General features: G+C 40.5%; 1 protein-coding gene across 2 annotated transcripts in view; it reads left to right on the top strand.

Moving 5' to 3' along the window:
• Disp1 (dispatched RND transporter family member 1) overlaps positions 1 to 18,572 on the top strand; it is a 158,945-nt gene that overhangs the window by 14,505 nt on the left and 125,868 nt on the right. For both annotated transcript variants that reach the window (XM_057770644.1, XM_057770642.1), the window contains exon 2: positions 4,672 to 4,759. The gene's annotated coding sequence lies outside the window, so the exon portion shown is untranslated. The remainder of the gene's footprint in view (positions 1 to 4,671; positions 4,760 to 18,572) is intronic.

The raw sequence follows: 18,572 nt of genomic DNA, 5'->3' as shown, positions 1-18,572 counted from the left end.
AGGTCATTGGTTAATTAATAAAGAAACTGCTTGGCCTCATAGGTTAGAACATAGGTGGGTGGAGTAAACAGAACAGAAGCTGGGAGGAAGAGGAAGTGAGCTCAGATGCAGGGCAGCTCCTCTCAGAGCCAGACGCGATGCAGCCAGCCACCAGGTCAGACATGCTGAATCTTTCCCGGTAAGCGCACCTAGTGGTGCTACGCAGATTATTAAAAATGGGCTAAATTAATACGTGAAAATTAGCCTAAAAGAGGCTAGATATAATGGGCCAGGCAGTGTTTAAAAGAATACAGTTTGTGTGTTGTTACTTCGGAGCATAAGCTAGCCAGGCGGCCGGGAGCTGGGTGGCAGGAACACAGCCCGCAGCTCCCTCTACACCACGGTTTCAAAGAATCCTTTGTAAGAGGACTTAATTTTTATTTCTTTAGGTTACTGCAGTAAAAAGAACATTATGAAGAGTGTGAATGGGTATAAGGACCTCCCCGCTTTCTTCTTCTACCCTCTTTGAGATTGTTCTGGTGTAGTTTGGCTGGTCTTCCCTACATAGTCCCTTGCATCAACAGTTAACCATTTAGCTGAAGCTAATAGGCTCTTAAATTTTATTTATAAGATCATTTGGTGTCTTTCAGAAGTGATAATATTTGTGAGATTGTACCCTCTGAATTTTATTTCTGGCTTCAGGCTTGGGTTGACTGATCATTAGATGTTTGAGTTGATAAAGAACTGAAATGGCACACGGACTTGGGTGCCTTAGGATGTTGTCCGCGTGTGTGCTGTCCAAGTCCTTTCTTTCTTTTCAGAATATGTTTACATAGTAGTTGTACGGAACCCTTAGAGTTCCTTTGTGCTAATGTGACTACTTCTCCACTGAGAATTTAGCTTTACGAAATGCCACTCCAGCTTAAGTATTGTACAGTTTGTCACTTATGTATATGAAATGTAAAATATGGGGAGATTATTTCAGAGGTGGGATGGAATAGGGATTTGTAGATCACAACCACACACATACTCCATACAGTGAGGAGTGGTCTCTGTTCATTTGCTATTGCTGTTGATTTCCTAATCAGGAACAAATTTAGGGAAGCATCTTGGTTTGGTAGATGAATAGCTCAGATAGTAGCAGTACCTTCAGTTCCTTTAACAGTGTATACCAAAAGCCTGTTGTGGAATGTCAGTGTTTTATTGACTCTAATGGAAAAGATAGTACCCCAAACTAGAAATATTGGAACAGTTTTGTGAAGTAATGGTCCGTGGGCAGCTGAGGTGAGGACACCGAGGTGTAGGGTGGTGTGATCTGAAGAGGGAGCCTGAGCAAAGGTGAGGTAATGTGGGAAGTCCTTCTGTGTAGGTGTTGCTTTTATTGGCAAATGAATAAAACTATTTCAACCAATGGCTTAGCAGAGTAAAACCAGGCAGGAAATCTGGACAGAGATACAGTGAGAAAGTAGGCAGAGTTGAAGAGATGCCTTGTTAGCTGCTGAAGGAGGACATGCTGGAACCATACCGGTGTACCATAGCCTCTTGGCGATATACACAGAGTAATAGAAATGGGTTAATTTAAGATAGAAGAATTAGCCAGAAATATGCCTAAGCTATTGGCCAAACAGTGTTGTAATTAGTATATTTTCTGTGTGATTATTCGGGTCTGGATGGCCGGGAAACCGAAGGAGCATTTCCCACCTATAGCGAGGGATTAGTTACCAGTTTGGCTGAAGTTTATGAGATGCCCATTAGAAGACTCCTATAAGATGGAACCAGGACATGTAGGGCATGGAGTATGCTAATGATTGTGAAATAGTGAAGTGATCTTTCATTCATTTGACAGCCAATTGCAAATTGTTTGTGTGCCAGGTGCCAACTAGGCAGAACAGTACAGCAGGCAGGAGCGTAACTCCCAGGGGGCCTAAACTGGTATATTTAAGTCTTAATTTACTGCTTGATGGCATAATGACTTTGTAACTTTGAAATTTAAGCCTGCTGGTAGGTCTGGACCTGTCTATGATGATAAAATTACCAAGTCATTGAATTTTACCAACTATTCTAATGTTTATGATCTAAGAAACTATTATAAGAACCTTCAGTTTGGCCAACTGATCATAAGATATATAGAAAGCTTTTATCATCACTAACAAATAATTTTGTATTTCATAAGCTGTTTAGCTAAGGACCTTAGGGTTTGGTTTAACAGTAGAATATGAAACCCCAGGCTCAATTTCAACACCAAAAATAAATAAATAAAATAAAATAAGTTTTTCAGTTGAGATTTTTAAAGATGTAGAATACTTTTTAGCTAGTTTGATTTCTTATGGATACTGCCTAATTTGTCTTTAAGTTAAATATAAGAGAATATAATTTAGATTAAATATTTCTAATTTTAAATTGAACCATGTTAAATTTAAATTCCAAAAAGTACCCCCCCCCCCGAGATCACCATCTGAATACTTGTACCCATCGTTGGGGCTAACAGATGGTGTGGAAGCACTGGCAGCTTGGGTTTTAGCCTTATGAAGGCAATGCAGAGAAAGGAGTGATCTCTGCAGACAAAGATGCTTATCCCTGTTGATCTCAAACCAGAAAAGGATTAGGAAAGCATGCTAGATAGGCCAAGTAGTTTTCACCGCTTCTCACAGGCTGGCAGTGGGAGCTGTGTCCCAGTCTGAGAGGAGACTTTTAATGAAGAGCTAAGTCACAAGTATGATCTCACAGAAGCTGGTTATTAATGTGGGGAAAGTGGGGGCATAAATATTTGAGATCTCACTTTTTAATCAGGGATACTTGTACGTGTCTGGTGTTTGGACTGATGGCATTTAGTCTTTGCATATCTCATAATCACTCTCTAGTATCCTGCTTAAAGATTACTGTAAGCATTCACTTCTCATACTGTTGAACAGTGTAGTTCAGACTCTGTGGCAGGGTGGAGAATGTAAGGAGTGGCCTTGGTTTGGGAAGTGAGTAGGAAAAGCTCAGTCCTGTTGCCTAGCCTCGATTAGGATTAACCCTTTGGTGCTGTTCACTTTTCTCTATAACTACAGCTATGTCATCACTGTGAAGCTGTGGTATGATAGATGCATTATGAGGTGTTCATTTCGGAGAGTATGAGTTGAGCTGTAAATTCACTGGATGGAACCCAGACTCATTTTCTTCAGAAACTTTGGGAGTAGTTAGCTTGGTGCTGGGTTTAAACTTTGGCTTTTTTATTTGTGTCTCCTCAGGCAGAGATAAAGTGTTTCTTTTTTTTTTCTTTTTCTTTTTTTGAGACAATGTTTCTCTGTGTAGGTTTGGAGCCTGTCTTGAACTTGCCCTGTAGACCAGGCTGGCCTCGAACTCAGAAAGATCTGCCTGCTTCTGCCTCCTTAAAGGAGTGGGCCACCACTGCCTGGTGAGATACAGTGTTTCTTAATCTGCTTCCTCATTCATTAGTCAATAGCCACTACTCATTTTTATTGTAGGTGGCTGCCACAAAATTTAAAGTGAGATGCTTGGAAAGCGTTTCATAAAATTTTAAGGGCTACTTAAATGCCACGTATCACTGGTAAACTGATTGAAGTCCTTAAACATGTTGTCATTTAGGGACTAGCGTGTTTCAGATTTCAGAGTTTTTTAATTTTGAAATACTTACATAGGTTTTATCAGCTGAGCGTCTTGGATCCAAAACTCTAAATCCTGTGTCTTTTTGTGTACCTTACCTGTGCCTACAAAGCTGCCACAGAGTTTGGGAGTCTGTGGGGATGGGATCTTGTCTGTATTGTACCCAGCATCTATGTTATTTCCTTTCTAAGTTTAAAAACTTTTTGTAGTCTTTATTTTTTCTATTCCCATTTACTTTTCGTAGGGATTTTACTAACCCTCCCCCATTTTTGAAAATATGGGACGGGCAGAGTGCAATACCTGGCCCTGTAGCTAGATGGAGAAATCAGCTCTTTGGAGTCTGGTCTCTGGAAGTAAAGGAGGGACAGGTCAACAATGGGCTCTACCCACAATAGCCATGAATTTGGTCTGATGCAAAACTGTAAACTCATTAAAATATAATGAAATTTTGTCTTCTAATTCAATCACACTGCTCTCCAGTGTGAACATTGTAGATGACATTGGTGGGTTGCAATGTCAAAGATTATATCTTCGATACACAGTGGTGTACCTCAGGGCTTACTACTGAGACATTTTTTCCTGGCTAGGCAGTGGTCATGAAGCTCTACATGGAAGGAATCCAGACTGCAGGCGTTTACAGTGGTAGCTGTTTATGTTTATGAGTGTAAGTCAGTGTTCTTACAGTGACATGAGATAAGTAAGCCTTTATATTTTCTGATGATACTTTCCAATGATAATTCTTCCTAGGGGGTTAAATACAACTTCCACCTAAATTCTCTGGAAGAATGATTTGACCTTGTACGTGTTCTACTAGATAAAGGGCAGGCTGACCAACTTTGGATTTTTTTTTTTCAGTTGCAAAGTAGATTATATTATTTGCTTTGCAGAATTGTTTTTAGGATGGAAAATAATGCATGCAGTAGATGTGGCACATTATTATTATTTTTGCCTTATGTTCATTGTGTAACTATTTTATACCATCAGACAGTAAGTTCTCCGGTACGGTCTGAGTGTTCCAGATATTAGTTGTGGGTTTCAGTAATTGTTTACAAACTAAATTTAAGTTGTACTTTTCTTTTGTAGATTTCTGAGGATGAAGGCCCATTTTGGTTGTTGAATTATGTATAGTAATTTGTTTGCCAGCTGTCACAACTGCATCATTGAAAAAGAGGTAATTTCAAATTTAAAAGTGGCTGTTTATCTTTTAATTTTATTTGTGTTACATTTATGTCCTTAACATAGATGTTAATAGTCCTTTTGAACTAAATTGGATATCCGCACTATAAAACTTAGCTATTATGTTCATTCATTGTGTGCATGTGTATGTGTGGGTGTGTGTACATGTACGTGTGCCGTGTGTGCAGGTGCAGAGGACAGCATCCAGTGTTGTTTCTCAGCACCGCCAACTTTTCCTTTGAGACAAGACCTCTCCTGTCCTGGAACTCTCTAAGCTGACTGGGTTGGCTGGCTAGTGAGCCCCAGGGACCCCCGTCTGCCTCTGCTGCCCTGGGGTTACCAGCATATGCCACCCCACCTAACTTTTTAAATGTGGGTTCTGGGGAGCAAACTTAAGTGCTTCTGTTTGCAAGGTAAGCATTTTGCCGACAGATATTCCCTAGCCCTACATATTAATCCTTTACTGGAGGCTATTTTTTTTGTTTTCTATTATTAAAAAATGTTGGTAATGTATTTTATTCTGTGATCACATCTGTGCTATGTGGTACTATTGATAGTGAACTGTGTCAGTAGGTCCCTTTCGAGCATGGATACTGTAGAATGTGTGCACACACACCTACATGGCATAACATGTACAACTGGCTGGATGATGTTTACATACATGGTATAGGCTTTTGCTCCTAAGGTCATGATAAATAAACATGATAGCAATTCGAGTACAAACAGGACTCCTGCATAGAGCTGCATGCTGCTGGCAGTACATAGCCCCTGTTTTACAGAGAACCTTTTATGTAAGTAAAATACTGAGAAGTATAGTGTAGTAAATGTATAAGCTTGTAACATAGTTCAGGAATCCTGTACTGTACTTATCTGTATCATAGATGACTGGCAGTGCACACATGTTTATACCAACATCAGCGCAGACTTGTGGACACAAGGCACTGCTGCGGCTTCTGTTGAGCCACTAGACAGTAGGAAGTTTGAGCTCTGTTGTCATGGGACCAATGTGAATATGTGGCCAGTTGTTGACTAAAACATAATTTTGTGCACTTTAACAGAACACTGAGCTCTTTGGCATCATCTTGGTGAGGATTTTAGTGCTCACCGGGTAGAAAATGAGCTTGCTAGAAATTATGTGCAGTGGTAAATTTATGTTTTATTTAGACAACTTTGGCATCTGTTAAACATTTAATTTACCTTAGTACATTTCTTAGACTTTGTTGTATTTTCTTTTTTCTTTTCTTTCTCTCTCTCTCTCTTTTTTTTTTTTTGAGACAGGGTCTCACTTTTTAAAGTATAGACAACCATTGAATTTGACCGATCCTCCTGCCTCAGCTTCCTGAGTTCTGGGATTTCAGGTGTGAGCCTCCTACATCTGGCTTTAGATCTCTGTTTTGTTTGTTTGTTTGAGACAGTATTTCTCTGTGCAGCCCTGGCTGTCCTGGAAACTGTAGGCCAGGCTGGCCTCAAACTCAGAGATCTGCCTGCCTCTGCCTCCCAGTACTGGTATTAAAGATGTGCACCACTATCGCCCAGCTTAGAATTTTGTTTTGTACTTAGTATATTGATAGCAAATATAATTCGTAGTAGACTATCAATGATTTGACTCTTGGTGTAAAAGGAATGAGGAGTTCTGTTTTTCTGGGAGCACATTTGGTATTAGGATCATTTGGTAATTCTGAAGATAAAAATGAGAAAAAAAATTAGGATTAAATTATTTTCAGTAGGCTGGTTGTTTGACACCTATGAGCTCAACGCCTGGGAAAGTGAGGCAGTTGAGAGCGCCAAATTTTAGAAATACGCATGTTGAGACAATGTTGTGGTTGTGAAGGTTTCTTTCTTTAGCTCCATAAAGTTGGTTCAAAGATAACATATCTTGCAGTCTCAGTAAACGTCAGAAGTGGCAGTGTGTGTCCAGTGTATAGGATCTACTCACAACTAGTATTCTGTTACCATTGTGATAAGATGTCATGAGCAACTCAGCCTATGTAAGAAGACTGTAATTTATAGAGACAAGAATCATGATGGGGAAGCATGGTAGCAGCTGGGCATGGCAGCTGGAGTGGGAACCTCAGTGTAGCAAGCTTTCTTGTGGGACTGTCTTTGGATTGCCAGCCCCCAAATAACAAGACTTCTTATTAATTATGCTTTTTATTTATTTATTTATTTGAATTTTCGAGACAGGGTTTCTCCATAGCTTTTGGTTCCGGTCCTGGAACTAGCTCTTGTATACCAGGCTGGCCTCGAACTCACAGAGATCCGCCTGCCTCTGCCTCCCGAGTGCTGGGATTAAAGGCGTGCGCCACCACCGCCCGGCTTCTTATTAATTATGAAAGCTTAGCTTTGAGTTTAGGCTTGTCCCCAACTACTATGTTCTGTCCTGCGGCTTTTACCTTTCCTCAGTTCAGCATGTCTGACTTGCTCCGAGTCTGCTGGTGGAATCCCTGCGCCTAGACTCCTCCCTCTCACTTTCTCTATATCTACAAGTCCCGCCTATTCTCTTTTGTCTAGCGGTTGGCCATTCAGCTCTTTATTAGACCAATCACAGTGACACAGTGTCAACTAATATTTCACAACATTTCCCCCCTCTTTTCTAAATAAAAAGGAAAAGGTTTTAATTCTAACAAAGTAAGACTATATACACTAAGAACAATTATCAAGTAATGATTACATTGACAATGTCCAGTCTATTTATATTTGGCAAATTCAGAGAAATTATTATTTATCCTATTTTGATGAGTCCAAAGTTATACCTAAACTACTTTTATCATAACTTTTAAAAAAATATTGCCGGGCGATGGTGGTTCACGCCTTTAATCCCAGCACTCGGGAGGCAGAGGCAGGCGGATCTCTGTGAGTTCGAGGCCAGCCTGCTCTACAAGAGCTAGTTCCAGGACAGGAACCAAAAGCTACGGAGAAACCCTGTCTCGAAAATCAATCAAAAAAATTTTATTTATTTTGTATACAGTATTCTGCCTGCATGTGTCCCTGCAGGCTAGAAGATGGTGCCAGATTTCATTACAGGTAATTCTGAGCCACCATGTGGTTTCTGGGAACTGAACTCAGGACCTCTGGAAGAGCAAAAAGTGCTCTTAACCTCTGAGCCATCTCTCCAGCCCCAATCATAATTTGTATTACCATCCTAATCTTTTTATTCCTTAAAGCATTTTATTAGATAAGCAACTTAAGCTTTTATGTTTCTCATATACTTTTATACGTTACATCTCTTTTGTGAATTTCTCTTCTGAATTTGGTAATAAGGAAAATTGTAATTATAACCATCTAATCTTCAACTCCATCAGAGATCTGAGAAGGATATATTACCTGAGTAAGCAGGAAGTGTATAGCAAGCAACTTCCAAAACTGTAGAAATGACAGAAAAAGCTGGCTTCCTGGACAGTCACACAAGGTTCTTCTGCAACATTGGGGCATTCATCCTCAGTTTACAGACCTAGAATATCTGACAGACCTAGAATATCTGACAGACCTTTTTGTGAAGTAAGAATTTCGAAGGCCTGTCCTACCTTGTCTTAGCAAAATTTGGCAGTTGCCTTCTTTTGTGTCCTGTTTATCCAGTTAGGACAGCAATTGTCAGCAGTTGAGGAAAGGGAAGTTTCTTGCTCAGTGACTAACTTTGTCACAATGGGAGCAAACTCTATGTGTAAGTTCTTCAATACCTTTTTTTGAAGTAAATTGGCACTACCAGGAGCAGACATATCTCACTGTCATAAGAAGCCTTGTGTTATTAAAACATCTTAAATGCCATATTCTGTGGGTCTTTGAAGTGTTTAAAGACACCTGTCTATCTACAGTGTTCTCTGTTTGACTTTGACAACTTACCTGACAGGACTACAAGTTTGATTGTATCAGATCGTAAATGGAAACTTACGTTACAGCAAAATAACCGTAAGTTTGTATCAATATACAAAAAAAATCCATGCCAATATTTGAGACCAGTAGGTGCTTTTTGTTTTTTAGTTTGAAAGTAGATTCAAGAATCTACCCTTTTGCCGGGCGGTGGTGGCGCACGCCTTTAATCCCAGCACTTGGGAGGCAGAGGCAGGCGGATGTCTGTGAGTTCGAGACCAGCCTGGTCTACAAGAGCTAGTTCCAGGACAGGCTCCAAAACCACAGAGAAACCCTGTCTCGAAAAACCAAAAAAAAAAAAAAAAAAAAAAAAAAAAAAAAAAAAAAAAAAAAAACTACCCTTTTGTCCTATCACTCTTTACTCCACAACCCCCCTTTAGGATGAGATCCCCAAATCTATTCTCCTTTGCTTAGTTTCCTCCCTGACCATGACCGGTAACAACTTGTGACCAACCTCCCAAATGCTGATAAAAATCCATAACCTACCGAATGACCAAAACTATCCACCCTACCTCTTGGGAATATGGGTGTTCTGTTTTCTAGACTGCTTCCTGTTGTCTGGGGTTGATGACATCTTTAGGGGACCCCGAGAAGATTGAGATAATGGTCAGGTTCTGGGAGTGCTACTTGTATTATTTTTTGTTTAGTCTTGGTGTGATGGGAAAGTGTAGAACTTATCTGAGGGTTACTCCTGACTGGAGCAGTCTGTCTTAACTGTATAGTCTTCAGTTCCATCAGAGATCTGAGAAGGATGTATTACCTGAATATACAGGAAGTGCAGAGCAAACAACTTCCAAAACTGTAGAAATGACAGAAACAACTGACTGCCTGAACTGTCACTCAAGGTTCTTCTGCAAGGTTGGGGCATCTATCTGGACCATGTTACCTAGCAGCTTTGAAGTTGTTCTGATTGCAGAATTTTGAGGAAACTGCAACAGAGGCATTCTGAGGGGCTGGATCACCTGGATTACTTGTTTTCATTGGTGTCTGGTTCTTTTTTTTCTGAAAACACACAAACCTTTAAGGCTAACATATATATCATATGATATATACAAAACACAACATATATATTAATACATGTATGGAATGTGCAGTGTGCACAAGTCAGCCAAAGATGATTATTTTTTGTTTATAATTGAGCTTGTAGAAGATAGACTGTATAACCAAACCTCTATTGTAATGGAATTTTCTTTTGGTTACCAACAAGCTCCCAAATAAAGACATGAAGACTTATTATTAATTATGAATGGTTGGTCTTAGCTTAGACTTGTCCTGCTAGCTCTTTTACTTAATTTAACCTTTTTCTATTCATCTGCTTCTTGCCTCAGGGCTTTTTACTTTTATTTCTTGCTTACTCCTCCTGTCTGTCTGGCCTCTGTTATCTCCCTGGTGTCTCTTTTTCTTTCCCAAGCCTAAATTCTTCCTCCTACTTACTCTCCGTGCTTGGAAGTCCTGCCTAGTCCTCTTCCCTCACTATTGGCCATTTAACTTTTTTTTTTTGAAGTTCCACTAAACTGGCTCTTTATTACACCAATCAAAGCAATACATCTTCATACAGTGTACAAATATCCCACAATGCTCTTGTGCAAATACACTAAGACACTGCTATCTGAAGAACAAGACTGAGTTTTAACCCCCAACCGGTGCCTTAGCCAGGCAAGGTAATACAGCAATACATCTTTACATAGTTAACCAAATGTATTACATCTTTGCATAAATAAACAAATATTCTGCAACACTGTATCCATGCCATATGAAAGGATGGCATGTAATAAGTCAGGAGAACTCTGTAGCCAACAAGATTTATTCTGTCTCATCCAGTCTCAGAGCTGCCCCCATGTTGAGGGATCAGCATATATGTCACTGTCTTGTAGGGTTTTTTTTTTTTTTGTAGTTTTTTCCTTCATGTCTGTAGCTTAGATTTTTCAGAAGGTCTCCCCTGATCAGATCTGATTTTCATTAATTTTGAAGAGATCCAAAGCATAATCTCTTCCTCAACATAGAAAAAATATTTTCTGATTTCTGTTCTAAAGTTAAGACATCCCTAAAATATATAGGTTGGTTTAATTCAGTAGTCCCCCCCCCCACAATCCAGTATCTCTCAGTAGCTGTCATTTTTTTATTAGCCTTTTAAAAATTGAAAGTCAACAAAGCAACATACAGGATCCAGGTGTCCTGTGTTAAGGTATTCCCCATCCTTACATGACTTATTCCTTTTATATTAGTTTGCTCTCTCTTTAAAGACTTCACTTTGTTATTTTTAAACTATTTATTATTTTTCCAGGACTGACTATACCCATTTTCTATTCCTCAGCATCTAAGCATGTTTTTAAGCATCCTATATCTGTTCAGAGGTGTTCTCAGTCTGGACCTGGCATTTTATGTGCCTGCACTTGTGCACTTGGAGCACTCTCTGACCACCAGAGACAAATCCTCTGCTGCTAGGCTATTGCTGCATAGTGGCACTGGTTGCTGCCTTCGTACCCCACCCCTTGGTTCTGTGTGAGCATAGTCTCATGCTGGCAACTACCAGCCCTGGAGCCGCATTTATGTCCCAGCCCTGGAAAATTGTTGAACCCACTTTCTGGAGTCTCCACGAGTGGCAGCCAACTGTTGTGAATGCTCGCAGAGAGTCCCAGGTGGCAACTGCAGTGGCTCTGGCTGGCATGACTTCTCCATGTGGCCATTGCCCCAGTTGGCCAATGTAGCAAGCTTTCTTGTCGGACTATCTTTGGATCACCAGCCCCCAAATAAAAACACAGACTCTTATTAATGATGAAAACTTGGCCTTTAGCTTAGCCTTGTCCTCGACTAACTCCTATAATTCAAATTAACCTGCTTCTAATAATCTACATTGTGTCATGTGGCTTTTACCTTTCCTCAGTATGGCATGTCTGCGTTGTTCTGAGTCTGTTCTGCCTAGATCCTCCCTCTCACTTCCTCTCTCTGCCCAGAAGTCCCACCTGTTCTCACCTGCATGGCTATTGGACATTCATCTCAATCACAGTGTGTAAACAACTATTCCACAACACCTGAGAGCTTACATCCCAATCACAAGCATGAAGCAGAGAGAGAACTGGAAATAGGGTGAGGCTGGATAATCACGGAACCCACCCCAGTCACTTCCTTCTTCCAGCACAGCTGCAGCTCCTAGACCTCTCCAAATAGCACCACTAATTGGGGCCTAAGTGTTCAAATACCCAAACCTATGGGGGATATTTTTCATTTAAACCACCACACATTTGTAAAAAAGAAAAAATGCCATTGTACCCATGTAACTTCTGGGAGTGACTGTGATTGTAGCAAGTTGGACTTTAGTAGTAGAAGACATTCTGGAAGGATCACTGGAGGACAAGGGGCCCAGCTTCTCTTAAAAGTCTTTTCTTAGAGGCAGGTGAATCTCTGTGAGTTCGAGACCAGACTGGTCTACAAGAGCTAGTTCCAGGACAGGCTCCAAAGCTACAGAGAAACTCTGTCTCAAAAAAAAAAAAAAAAAAAAAAAAAAAGTCTTTTCTTGTGTAACTCAGCCTTTGGGATTTTATTTCCCCATGGAATGAGAGAGAGAAGTACCAAGGGTCCCTTCCACCTAGAGGAAGTAAGTTCTGTAATTAGCAGCACTGAGACATGTTGATCTGCAGGCTCAGGACCAGTCCAGTTATGCCACATTTGGCAACATAGTATCTGACATTAATTATATGTGACTCTCTCTCTATCTTTTCCTATTGTCCGTTAGCATAAGATCCAGAGATAGAAAATGGAGTGGTGTCCTGATTGGCTATGTGTCCTCAGGCAGATGACCGTTCTCTGCTTCTGAAGCAGGACTGGTAATAGTCACCCGGGACAGAGGCTGCCTTTCTTCTTTGGAGAAATAGAATCCCTGTCGGCTTGTGCTCATGACCACCTTGCACTGTTTGTCAGGTGGATGCAGGTAGATTGATTGGCTGTATAGGTTTGGGCCATCAGGATGTAAAAGGAGGAGATGGGGACAATTTTGGGGGTCATTTTCTTTAAGGAAAGCCATTTTTTTCCTAGATGTCTTTTTTTCCCCTGTTCTGTTTGGTTGAGAAATGACCAGAACTGAAGCATCAGCTTTTGTTCCGGAGATGGACACTACATGATGAAGAAGGCAGAGCCAACTGTAGTCTGCTCGTTTGAGCACAGTGCTGTGTTCACCTCAGGTCATCTAATACCCTTCAACTGTTACGTGAGGGACAATAAACTTTTATTTAAGCCATCGAATTTACTTCCCGTTATAGTTGATTTTTGGCTTAGTGGGCTGAAATCACAGACGAAGACTAGAGATGATAGCTAAGTGCCGACTCCCTCAGAGGCACTTCTAGGCGCTGTCTTCCTGCATGGTTGTTCACTTTCTGCTTAGTGTGAGCGAATAGAGTGCCAGGTACAAAGGTCACAAAGGTGGTCTGATGCCAGTTGATTTAAGAAGAATGAAAACCAAGGTTTCTTAAAATTATAAAAACAATTTAAAATAATTAGCAGTAACCAGTTAGAGAAGAGAAAAACTTATAGTGCTAGTCTGAATAGTAACCAGAAATATAACTGAACTAGAATAAAATGGATTGACAAGAAAATATAAGACACACAGTTTATAATCAAGACAAAAATATAAAGCTGGGCAGCAGCACTCAGGAGGCAGAGGCAGGTGGATCTCTGAGTTTGAGGCCAGCCTGGTCTACAGTGTGAGTTCCAGGACAGTCTCCAAAGCTACACAGGAAAAACCTATCTCAAAAAAACCAAAACCAGAAAGAAAAGAATGTAAAAGATGTGACATGTCTAGATATGGGTGTGTGCTCCCCATGCCCAACCAGAATTATTCTTTTGTACTGTGAGATTTTGACAGGTTGTTTAAAAATCAATTTGTAGCTATATGCATTACAACATAATTGTTATGTGAAAGAAGGTGCCTTTGATTGGTAGCTGGAAAAACAAATACATACTTACAACAGACTATCATTAGCCTTAAAATGGAAGAAAATTAGACAGTACTGCAGTGTAAATGAAGGTCGGCAGGGTGTTTACTAAGTGAACTATCAGTCTTTAAAGTCAGATACTGTATGCATTTGCTGTCTGATTCAAACTCAGAAAGACAGACAGGAGAATGGTGGTTGACAGGGTCCGGGAGGAGGACGATGGAGAGAGGTTTGATGGTATAGAGTTTCAGTTTCTCAAGACAAAAATCCTAGAGCTTTCGTATAACAATGTGGATGTGTTCCACATGGCTAAACTTAAAAAGGGTTAAGAGAATACAGTTTATGTGTATTTTACCACAAAAGAAAAGTAAGAAAAGTCAATTCAAAGACAAACAGATGCAGCTGAGTGCCATCGAGGAATGGAGAAGGCTGGAAGACTGAGTCTTTTCTTAGGAATGAATTATCTCATTTCTTAAATATTTAAATTTAAGACTATCCAGCTGCTTAGCGCTAAAGAGGAAGACAGTCATTTTGGTAATTACTGTATACTTTAAAAATAGATGTAAAACTTTTTATTCCTATATAAGACTTACCTTTGAAATCCTGTTTTGTTATGTATTTGTACTGACTGAAGTTTTGTGTGCTATACTTAAGTTATCTAAGGTAGAGAGTGTAGGCAGATTGAACTGGCCATATTCAAAGGAAGGTACATGTGTGATGTGTGGAGGTGATGTTCACACAGCGAAGAGGCCTGAGCAGCTGTAGATTTTCCTACAAGGAAAGAGGCAAACTGCTGAAGAGGATTTCTGTGTGTTTCTTGGAGTGAAGAAGTTACTTGGTAAAAGAAGGCAGCATTAGGTGAAGTTTGGTACAGAAGGCAGTGTTAGGTAAAGTTTGTACACAGAAGGCAGTGTTAGGTGAAGTTTGTACACAGAAGGCAGTGTTAGGTGAAGTTTGTACACAGAAGGGAGTATTAGGTGAAGTTTGTACATAGAAGGCAGTGTTAGGTGAAGTTTGTACACAGAAGGCAGTGTTAGGTGAAGTTTGGTACATGGAAGGCAGCATTAGGTGAAGTTTGTACACGGAAGGCAGAATTAGGTGAAGTTTGGTACACAGAAGGCAGTGTTAGGTGAAGCTTGGTACAGAAGGCAGCATTAGGTGAAGTTTGTACACGGAAGGCAGTGTTACTTACACTAGTGTATCATGTACACATTCATTCATTATGAACTGGACTGGGACACTAGTGAAGGAAATGTGATGAAATTCTGGCTCTTCCCAGTTATCAGCCACCTTCTTGGGATCGCACTAAATGGCTTTGGCACAATCTTAAGCAAGCATGCACATGACTATACCATTTAGTTAAATACATACGTATACACATAATATTTTAATTGCATTATTTATAAATATAAGTACCAGCAGAGTACCGATCTTCAGCAGATATTTATAGATAAAATAAGATTTGATCTCATTTGTCATGTGACATCATTACATTGCACAGTAATGGAAGATACTATTAATAATTATTTAAATGACCAAATAAATGTGTGCCAGTTGATCAAGTGAGATAAATAGCACTTTATCTGTAAACCTTTTATGAACATGTTTTGTTTTCTCTACACATTTGACCATTTAAAAAAGTCTATAAGCATTATCTTAAGTAGTTTAAAATATTTTCTGACAGTAAATAATTAGTTGTGTCATAGGTGATGCACTCCTGTAATCTCAGTGCTCAGGAGACTGAGGCAGAAGGATTATGAGTTTGAAGTCAACTGCTACATAGTGACACCATGTTCCAAAACAAATGAAGAGGGACTTACGAGTGTTTCTGTGGTGCTTCCTGTGCATCTGTTTATATAATTTATCTCACAATAATTACTATAAAGAACTGCGAGGCGGTTACTGTTTTTGCCATTTCTGTACGTAATGGATCTGAGCATAAAGATGTCAACAGGTGGCTGTGTTCTAAAGTTCGTGTCCTTAGCCGCTGTGCACGGCAGACACCCCCTTACAGCAAACCCAGCTTTAGACAAAATTCCCATGACCAGAAGACTCCAGTCCTCTTCTTTCTAGAAGTGACATTTACAGACTATTTTATGGGAGTGTTTTTTTTATTCTAACTAGTATAAACCCACTTGATATTTGTATATTAATGATAAAATTGATGATAGTTAAAATTGACATTATTTTAAAATGTAATAGTGTGGAGCTGGAGAGATGACTCAGTTAGTAATGGCACTTGTCACAGAAGCAAAGGACATGAGTTTGGATCCCCAAACTTATGTAAAAAACCTGGATATGGTCACATGTGGGCTCTTAACTCCAGTACTGTTGGGGCAGAGACAAGAGAATTGCTAGGGCTTGCCGGGCACCAGCCTCACACCAGGTTCAGTGAGAAACTCTGTTTCAAAGGAATACGATAGAAGCTGCAAAGATGGCTCAGAGGTTAGGTGAGCTTGCTGTCCTTCCCATAGGACCTGAGTTTAATTCCCAGCACCCACTCTGGACAACTACCTGTATTCCAGCTTCGGGGATCCAGTGTCTTCTTCTGGTCTCCATAGCATGTACACACACACAGACAAACAGACACACACACACGCGCGCACACACATAAATAAAAATAAATTTAAAAACATCAGATTTCAAAGGAATAAGATCGAGATATAGAGCAGGACTCTTATTATTCTCTGGCCTCCACGTGTGTATTTGTGTGGGATACATAGCTCCTGGGTGCTTGAACTTTGAGTTGTTGATAAAGTGTTCTTGGTGTCTTAAATATGCTTTCGGTAGCAGAGAAGAAGGGGAGTTAGGATCCAAGAGGGTTGGCGTCTTTAGACACATTATTAGTTTTTGACTGCTACTTTTGACATTCATTTTGACAAGAAAATGTAGAGTCTAGCAATGCCTTTACTCTACCTTAGCACACTGTGTTAGAGAACGTGGAGTGGTTTTACTTTTTGCCCGTTTCTGTGGCTCAGGAAAGAAGTCTGAAACGTCAAGCTGCACTGGAGTTTGAGCTTGGCACTATACCCACTCAGGCTCACATTTATTTGTTCTTATTTGCAGCTCTCCTTTGGTGTCCTCTGGGATATTTCTTGATGCTTTGTTTGCTCAAAGTCTTTAGGAAGCCTAAGGAGGAAAGTAATTCTAAGATCAGAGAGATCTGTGAAACCAACTGCCATGTTTAGAACCCAGTGTGGCAGTTGTGTGCCGTCAGCTCCAGCAGCTGCAGTGTGGGCGGCACCGTGTCCCCTCCACTGTAACTGGTGTGCAGGGAGCTACAGGCACTTTAAAAAGATTTGGTTATTTTTTGTATGTGTTATGTGTGTGTCAGTGTGAGTTTATATGCACTGTGCATATTCAAGAGCCTGTGGAGGCCAAAAGAGGGTGTTGGATCCCTTGGATCTTGAGGTACAGGTATTTGTGAGCCACCGTCTGGGTGTGGGAACTCAGCAGGCCCTCTGCAGAAGGCATGAGGACACTGAAGCACTGAGCCAGCTCCAGCCCCAAGCACTTTGTCCTCCTCCTTTCTTCCTCCCACATTCACTTCTCCTTCCACACATAAAGAGCCTGAGAGCAGCTGCTTTGTGCTAATGATTGAAAACAGTAATGGATACTGGCAGGGCTTGTGTATATTTATATTTCCCAAGGTGTATTCCATGTTAACATAGAATAACACATTGGCTCTAAAGGACTTTTACTGTCTCTGTTGTATTAATAATAGCATGATAAACCACATTGATTTTAACTAATTGGGGAATCTGTGTAAATCTAAGGTGTCAAAACAAAACAGTCTTCTAAAGAAATGTGGTTTCATTGCTGTACACACAAACTTAGCGACTCCCGTGGAAGAGCTGGGGTAGGCTCTGCGAGAGCAGCAGCGCTCGTCACTACCTCACTTGGCAGTGATGGAGACCACTTGAGCAATTCTCTTTAAAGTTTAGCTTGCATTTTCTTTGTGGCAGAGTCAGTCTTTAGCCCCATTCCCAAACTCTGGGCTGAATATGGAGCCTTCTGTGTACTGGGCAGGCTCTACCCTGAGCCTAACCCCTTCCCACCTCCACTTCTGAAGACATTTGAGATAGGCTCTTGCCTTGTTGTTCAGGTTAGGCTTGAGTTTGTTATGTGCTTACAAAGCCCTTGAATTTTATCTTCCTGCCTCAGATTTCTGTGTAGCTAGGATTATAGGCCTGAGTCTCCAGGCTTGGCAATTGTAAATTTTTAATGTGGTCCATCTTTTAAATTCTTCAAAATCTGTGCCTGAGACCAAAATGAAACATGGAAACAGGGCCTGATGGGAGAGCCTCTAAATGAAGAAGGGCAGAAGTCAAACAAAAGCCAAACCCTTTGAGCAGTGCGATTTTTCAGAAAATCAGGAAACAACCTTCCTCAAGACCCAGTAATACCACTTTTGGGTATATATCCAAAGGATGCTCAATCATGCGACAAGGACACGTGCTCACCTATGTTCATAGCAGCTTGTTTGTCATAGCCAGAATCTGGAAACAACCTAAATGCCCCTCGACTGAAGAATGGATAAGGAAAATTTGGTACATTTACATAATGGAGTACTACACAGCAGAAAAAAATAATGACATCTTGAATTTCGCAGGAAAATGGATGGAGCTAGAAAACATTATTTTGAGCGAGGTAACCCAGACACAGAAAGACAATTTTCACATATACTCACTCATAAGTGTTTCTTTTTTTTTAAATTTTTTTTATTAATTAATTTATTTAATTATTAAAGATTTCTGCCTCTTCCCCGCCACCACCTCCCATTCCCTCCCCCTCCCCCAATCAAGTCTTCCTCCCTCCTCAGCCCAAAGAGCAAGCAGGTTTCTCTGCCCTGTGGGAGGTCCAAGGACCACCCACCTCCATCCAGGTCTATTAAGGTGAGCATCCAAACTACCTGGGCTCCCACAAAGCCATTACGTGCAATAGGATCAAGAACCCATTGCCATTGTTCTTCAGATCTCAGTAGTCCTCATTGTCCGTTATGTTCAGCGAGAC

This window comes from Chionomys nivalis, chromosome 5 (genome assembly GCF_950005125.1).
Source record: "Chionomys nivalis chromosome 5, mChiNiv1.1, whole genome shotgun sequence".
NCBI classification, from domain to species: domain Eukaryota; kingdom Metazoa; phylum Chordata; class Mammalia; order Rodentia; family Cricetidae; genus Chionomys; species Chionomys nivalis.
This window is presented reverse-complemented; position numbering and strand designations above follow the sequence as displayed.